Source organism: Loxodonta africana, chromosome 9 (assembly GCF_030014295.1).
Source record: "Loxodonta africana isolate mLoxAfr1 chromosome 9, mLoxAfr1.hap2, whole genome shotgun sequence".
Taxonomy (NCBI): Eukaryota; Metazoa; Chordata; class Mammalia; order Proboscidea; family Elephantidae; genus Loxodonta; species Loxodonta africana.
In genome coordinates, this window is record NC_087350.1 from 85032610 (window position 1) to 85039866 (window position 7257).

Here is a 7257-nt window from a genome sequence, read left to right on the forward strand (position 1 = left end):
AATATGATTGGGATCTGTATGCTGGAAACTTCAAAACGCTGATGTAAAAAAATCAAAGAACGCCTAAATAAATGGAGAGTTATACAGTGTTTATGGATTTGAGTAATTTTGTTTTAGATGTTTTGTAAATAGGATATAGTTGGATTCTGTTGACTTTTTACCTCTTCCCGTCTGAAAATTTCTATTAGTAGGTAAATATAATTATTTTACATTTAAAATAGTTACTCATATATTTGTAATACTAAAGGCTATTTTGTGATTTTTTTTTTTTTATTGTCCTTTTTCTTCACTTCTTTATCTCCCATTTGTTGGCTTTACTTGTTTAATAAAATATTCTGTGCTCTCCTTTTCCTTCCTTTCCAGGTTAAGAAAAAAAAAATTTCCAGGTTGGAGGCTATAAATTCTATATTTATCCTGTTTTTAATTACTTTTGAGTATTAACATATATCAAACTTTCAAAATTCCTCAAGACTTAAAAGAAAAGTAGTGGATATCTATTCAAGTTGTTGCAACATGGAAAACACTCAAAGAGAGTGCCTCTCCAAATATGGGTAATGAGAATGGTTTTGTATGGAAATAAACAAAAGTGACAGAGGGCCAGCTGCAATTCTGACGGCCTTTGGTCTGTAGGTGTTGCAGTTTTGCAGAAAGGACTTTGGTGATTTTGCCCGACCTTAGTCCATGATGTTCTGTTCTCAGAATTACCCCTTTAATTTGGCACCAGGGAGCGAGGGGAAACCTTGGTGGTGTACTGGTTAAGACTTGTGGCTGCTCACCAAAAGGTCAGCAGTTTGAATCCACCAGGCACTCCTTGGAAACTCTGTGGGGCAGTGCTACTTTGTCCTATAGGGTCACTATGAGTCGGAATTGACTTGATGGCAACAGGTGCAGGTAGGGAGCAAGGGGGTCTTTGTGAGTTTGGAACAGGAAATTTTACAGTTCTTTATGTATACATATGTAACAATACTTTCTGTTAAGGATGATGAAAAATTTGGAAATGGATAGTGGTGATGGATGCAAAACATGGTGAATATAATTAATATCACCAGATTATACATGTAAAAAATTTTGAAATGGCAAGCGTTTTATATATATATGTATATATACACACCATAATACAAAATTTTAAAAAAATCCATGGTTATTATTGCCACCTTTATCTAAACACAGACTCTTAATATGGTTACACTAAAAAGTATTTTCTCCCTTCTAGTCAATACTTGATTAAACTTACCAAACAGTACAGTATATCAGATTCTCAACATTGTTTCTTGTGCTTCATAATTTCTTTTTGTAGGTTCACACTTCTTCTTGCTGAAATAATCACTCAATTGTTCTTTTAGTGAGGGTGGAAAATTCTCCTGATTTTTGTGGCTACAAAAATATCTTTATTTCACGCTCATGCTCAAATAATAGTTTGAGTAGGTATAAAAATTTCTGTTTGACAGATACTGTTGTTCATTACTTTGATGATATTACTCCGTATTATTCTGGCATCTATGTTGCTGAGAAAAAAACCTGTTGTCTGCCACCTGTTAAGTAATGACTCTGGCTACATTACTTAACCTCTCTGTTCTCAGTGTTCTCTTCTTTAAAATGGGGGATAACACTAATAAAAAAACCCGGAACCCACTGCCGTCAAGTCGATTCTGACTCATACAGCCTTACAGCACAGGGTAGAACTGCCCCATAGAGTTTCCAAGGCTATAGATCTTTACAGAAGCAGACTGCCACATCTTTCTTCACAGAGCACCTGGTGGGTTCAAACTGCCGACCTTCCGGTTAGCAGCCAAGTGCTTAACCACTGCACCACCAGGGCTCCTTCAGTAATAATAATACATACCTTGTATGGTAGCTCATAGGGGTATTTAAAATTTGAGTTAATGCTTATAAAATATTTAGAATAATGCCTGACACTTAAACTCCATGTAAAGATTTGCTACTATTAACATTATTATTAGTATTACCATATTACTTGCCATTTCTCTGTAGGTATCTTATCCTTTCTCATTGATAATTTTTAAGAATGTCTTATTATTCTTCTTATTTGTTGGGCAAGATGCTTGGTGACTTTACACAGCTTCCCCTGATAGTAGCAAGAAAGTTTATTAGGGATGGTAATGTAAAAGCAAAGAAATGATAGCGTACATTTCCTGTTACTGAGTGTTCTTACTCCCTCTCAGTCTAACCCACACATATAGAGCAAGGTGTGGGGTGAGGCTGTCTCTCTCTCTTGAGGCTTATGTTGCACGTCTGGTCCAGGCACACTGAAGCAGAACAACTCTGGGGGCTTGGTAGATCACATCTGCTATGCTATGGAGGATAATAAGACTTTTTTTTTTTTTTTTAATTGTGCTTTAGGTGAAAGTTTATAGCTCAAGGTAGTTTTCTACACAAAATTTATACACATATTGTTATGTGACCCTAGCTGATATCCATACAATGTAACAGCACACGCCCTGTTTCCACCCCAGATTTTCTATGTCCATTCAACCAGCTCCTATCCCTTTCTGCCTTCTCATCTTGCCCCCGGACAGGAGCTGCCCAATTAGTCTTGTGTATCTACTTGAATTAAGAAGCACACTTCTCAAGAGTATTATTTTATGTTTTATAGCCCAGTCCAATCTTTGTTTGAAGAGTTGGCTTCAGGAATGGTTTTAATTCTGAGTTAACCGAGAGTCCAGGGGCCATGTCTTCTGGGGTTCCTCTAGTCACAGTCAGACCATTAAGTCTGGTCTTTTTATGTGAATTTGAGTTCTGCATCCCACTTTTCTCCTGCTCCCTGAGGGGCTCTCTGTTGTGTTCCCTGTCAGGGCGGTCATTGGTGGTAGCCAAGCGCCACCTAGTTCTTCTGGTCTCAGGCTGATTGAGTCTCTGGTTTATGTGGCTGATTTTGTCTTGTGGGCTAATATTTTCCTGGTGTCTTTGGTGTTCTTCATTCTCCTTTGCTCCAGGTGGGTTGGGACCAATTGATGCATTGTAGATGGCTGCTCGCTAGATTTTAAGACCCCAGACACCACTCACCAAAGTGGGATGCAGAACATTTTCTTAATAAACTTTGTTATGCCAATTGACCTATGCCAGTTGTCCCCTGAAACCATGGTCCCCAAGCTCCTGCCCCTGCTCCTCTGTCCCTCGAAGTGTTTGGTTGTGTTCAGGAAACTTCTTAGCTTTTGGTTTAGTCCAGCTATGCTGACTTCTCCTGTATTGTGTATTGTAATAAGACAGTCTTGCAAGACACCAGAGAGAAAGGAATTACCTCCACAAAATGGTTATTAATCGTGAAAATATTAATACTAATATTAGTAATAGCAAACATATAGAGTTTATTACTTTCTTTTTATATCTAATAAATTTAAATTTATGTATTTTATAGTTTCTATTATACAGTGAAACCTGTGAGAGCTATAACTCAATGGGACTGCCTTGTTTTTCTGGGTCTTGCAAGTTTACTGCCTTTGACAGGGCGCAGTTTTACCACTTTTCTATCGCTCTCTATTAGTGGAAAATATTTGCATTGTCCTTCTCTGACAAGTTTCCTCCTTACGCAGGTTCTAGTTTTTGCAGGTTTTACTGTAGTACATTTCTGTCTTGGATAGCTAGTCTTTGGAAGATATTTTTGATCATTTATTTAATAGTTTTTGATAACTTGAGCAGACTCCATACCCCCTTCTCCCCCTGTTGGAACTTCCATGTGGCTTAACATTTAAAGTGTTTCTACAGTGTGGGTTTGCATTTGACAGGTGCTCCAGGGTTATTTATGGACCGATTGCTCAGATTGCTGATTATGGAGATTTCCCACACCACGAGTACGCTACATTTGGAGTACAAACTCACCCAAAGTGCATGCGTAGGGAGGGCTTTACTTTCTCATGGGATTGCTGTTAATTAAATCTGGGTGCCTAGAATACTCTGGTTCTCAATTCTTTCTTTTCTTCTGTCCTCTTGAGGATTTCTCTTTTACTAATTCAGCCGTGGATTAAAGTTTTAAATATGTTTGTTTGGTATATCTACAGGTTCGTGGTAGGAGGGCTTCGGTCTTCCTACTTCATCATTTTGACAGCAGCTCTCATTTACCATTCAAAAATTCCAGTTTGACTGCCGTTGTTACCATTTACTAGAAATTACTGTTGTCAAGGTCACAAAGGATCTCTGTGTTGCCAATCAAAAGTCATCTCCTTTGGCCCCTTGCCAGCATTAGACACATCAGTCCCATTTGACTTCTAATTACACTTTCTTTTCTTTATGTCAGTGACACTGTGCTCTCCAGAGTTTTCATTTACCTCATTGGCCATGCTTAATCGGTTCCGTTTCCTGGATTCTCATCCTTTTGCTGACCTAAATGTTGCTGAGCACATGGGCTTTGTTCTGGGTTTTCTTCTCCATTTATTGCCTTTCCCTTGATGATCTCATCCAGTAATATCTACTGATCACTTCCACAATTATGTCTCCAATTCTGAACTCTCTCCTAAATTCCACACTCTCGCAACCTATTCCTTTCCTAAAATCTTTACCCCGATATTCAAACTGCATCCCAAATTTAATGGGCCCCAAATTGAACCTGATTCCTATTCTGCTTCTCCTCAGCCTTCCCTATCTCAGGAAATAGCACATCTTCCACCTAGTTGCTTAATCTGAAAACCTAGGAGTCGTTCTTGATTCACCTCTGTTCTTCACATACCACATCCCATTAGTATATACCTGTTGCCATGGAGTCAATTGCAACTCATAGCGACCCTATAGGACAGAGTAGTACTGCCCCACAGGGTTTCCAAGGCTGTAATCTTTCTCACATCTTTCTCCCATGGAGCCACTGGTGAGTTCGAACCGCCAGCCTTTCGGTTAGCAGCTGAGCGCATAACCTCTGTGCCACCAGGACTCCTTCCCGTCAGTATGAGTACTGCCAGTTTTGTCACCAAAGCATCTCTCCATCTGTCTATTTTTCTCCGTCTTCACAACCACCTCAAGCCAATCCACCGTTACTCTCCTAGCCTACTCAATAATCTAGCAAAGCTCCCTGCTTCCAGTTACATCCCACTACAATCCATTATTCACAAAGCTCCCAGAGTTTTCTTTTTAAAATGTGAATCAGATCACATCACTCTATCACTAAACTTCACCCGTGGCTACACATAGCATTTTGAAATGCCCTGTCTTCATCAACAAGCTCTTATGTTGTTTGGGATCGTGCTTCTGATTTCATCTCAGACTATATCCTGCTTGCTCACTGTGCTCAGGCTTATCTAGTCTTTCTAACGTCACTCTCACCAGGTTTCTCCCCATCTGGAGGCTCTTGCTTTTTCTCACATGGCAGCCTCCTCCCATCTTTCTGATCACAGCTTAAATGCTATCTCTTCAGAAAGGCTTTTCTTTATTACCCTTCTAAAGTAGAAGAGACTCCCCCAGTCACCCTCTGTGAATCACTTAACTGTAATTTACTTAACAGTACATATTACTATATGAAAATACCTTTTATATTTATTTGTTTGTTGTCTGTTTTACCTCATTAGATTGTAAATCCATGCGGGCACAGACGTTATGTCTCTTATTCATACTGTACCCCTAGTGCCCCATGTGGTATCTGACACATAGTAGGTTCTCAATCAATATCTTACAAATCATTGGCCAAGGTTGATCTACTAGTGGACTTTACTTGGTTTTCTGTAAGCGAGGATGGCAGAGGGATGGATACAAGCTTTAAACTAATTCCTGTGGTTTCAATTTCATGTATCATCGAGCACTGCTTAGTATTCTGCCCTCCTGATGATTTTGCAGGGTAAATCAACAATGTTCTTAGCTGTGTCATCCTTTCCCACACTCTGGGCTGTGGTTTTCTCGATGTTGAGTCATCAGTTTTAACACTTTATCTTTCAGAAATGTGTTGAAATCTCTTATTCAGTGACATGCCCTTCCTATTTTATTTGTTGGTGTGGTAGGCAGTCTCTAAGATCACCCCTCATGCTCTCTACCTACTGGTATCACATATTTGTGTAATCCCCTCTCCTTTCATCTGGGTTGGATTTACTAACTTCCAACTAGTAGAATATGGAAGAAGGGATGTAATGTCACTTCCAAGATGAGGTAAAAAAAAAAAAAAAAAAAAAAGAACTGTGGCTTCTATCTTGCATGTCCTTCTTTGCTCTCTCATTCACTCTTAGGAAAGCCAGCTACCATATTGTGAACTGCCCTATGGAAAGGCTCACGTTGCAAGGAAAAGATGTCTCTAGCCAACAACCATTGAGAATCTGAGGCCTGTCAACAGCCACCGGAGTGAGCTTGGAAGTGGATCCTCTCCTAGTTGAGCCTTGAGATGATGGCAGCCCTGCTTATGTTTTGGTTGTAGCCTTGTGAGATATTCTGAGGCAAAGATACCCAGCTAAGCTGCACATGATTCCTGAGCCCCAGAAACATTGAGACAAATGTTTGTTTCTTTGCTGTTACTTTTATTTGCATTTTACTTTATGCTGAATTTACTCCTGAGCCATATGTTTGTTTCTTCAGTTTCTTCTTGGGTATCTTTTTCTTTTGTGCAACCTCCTCTTCTGGTTTAGGAACAATTGTTCTTTTTCAGTAAGGATCATCTCAATGTGGCAGGGAAGCTCATGTATGGGTTAATATGATCATGAGCTCTGTAAATATGGTGGCACATCTTGGGGGCTTTGTTCACATAGATGTGCTCAATGACCAGAGAATCTACACCCAAACCCTTAAGTTTAACATTACTCTGCATTTTTAAGCATGTGCAGCAAAAATTTGGCACTCTTTTTGGGCCATCAACACTATATCTGGCCCCATTGTTAGGCCTGTGCACACCTATCAACTCTACTATTGTAATGTTGGAACAGCACACATACTTGTATAAAGTGACATCTTTCAGATACTAGATGGCTTTTTGGATATGCATATTCTTGATGGCCTGGGCGGTTTCATGGGTGTTCTCAAAAAGGACCCGAAGATTTGAACCTCTTGATTTGCATGCTTTTGTGGGATTTTCTGGGTGAAGTGAGTAGTGAACCATTTCGAGAGATTACCTTAGGCCACTTCCAGGAAGAGTAATGTTTGTTGTTTTAAGGTGCTAAATTTTGGGGTAGTTGGTTTTGCAGAGTAAAAAACAAAAAACCCACTGCCGTTGAGTCAATTCTGTCTCATGGTGACCCTACAGGACAGAGTAGAACTGCTCCATAGAGTTTCCAAGGAGCGCCTGGCGGATTTGAACTGCTGACCTCTTAACCACTATGCCACCAGGGTTTTCCTTTG

The 7257-nt window shown here is 39.7% G+C and overlaps 1 pseudogene; it reads right to left on the reverse strand.

The window, feature by feature from the left end:
* Positions 1-6147: 6147 nt before the first annotated feature.
* LOC100654969 (large ribosomal subunit protein uL22-like) lies at positions 6148-7018 on the reverse strand (annotated as a pseudogene).
* Between the last annotated feature and the right edge of the window lie 239 nt (positions 7019-7257).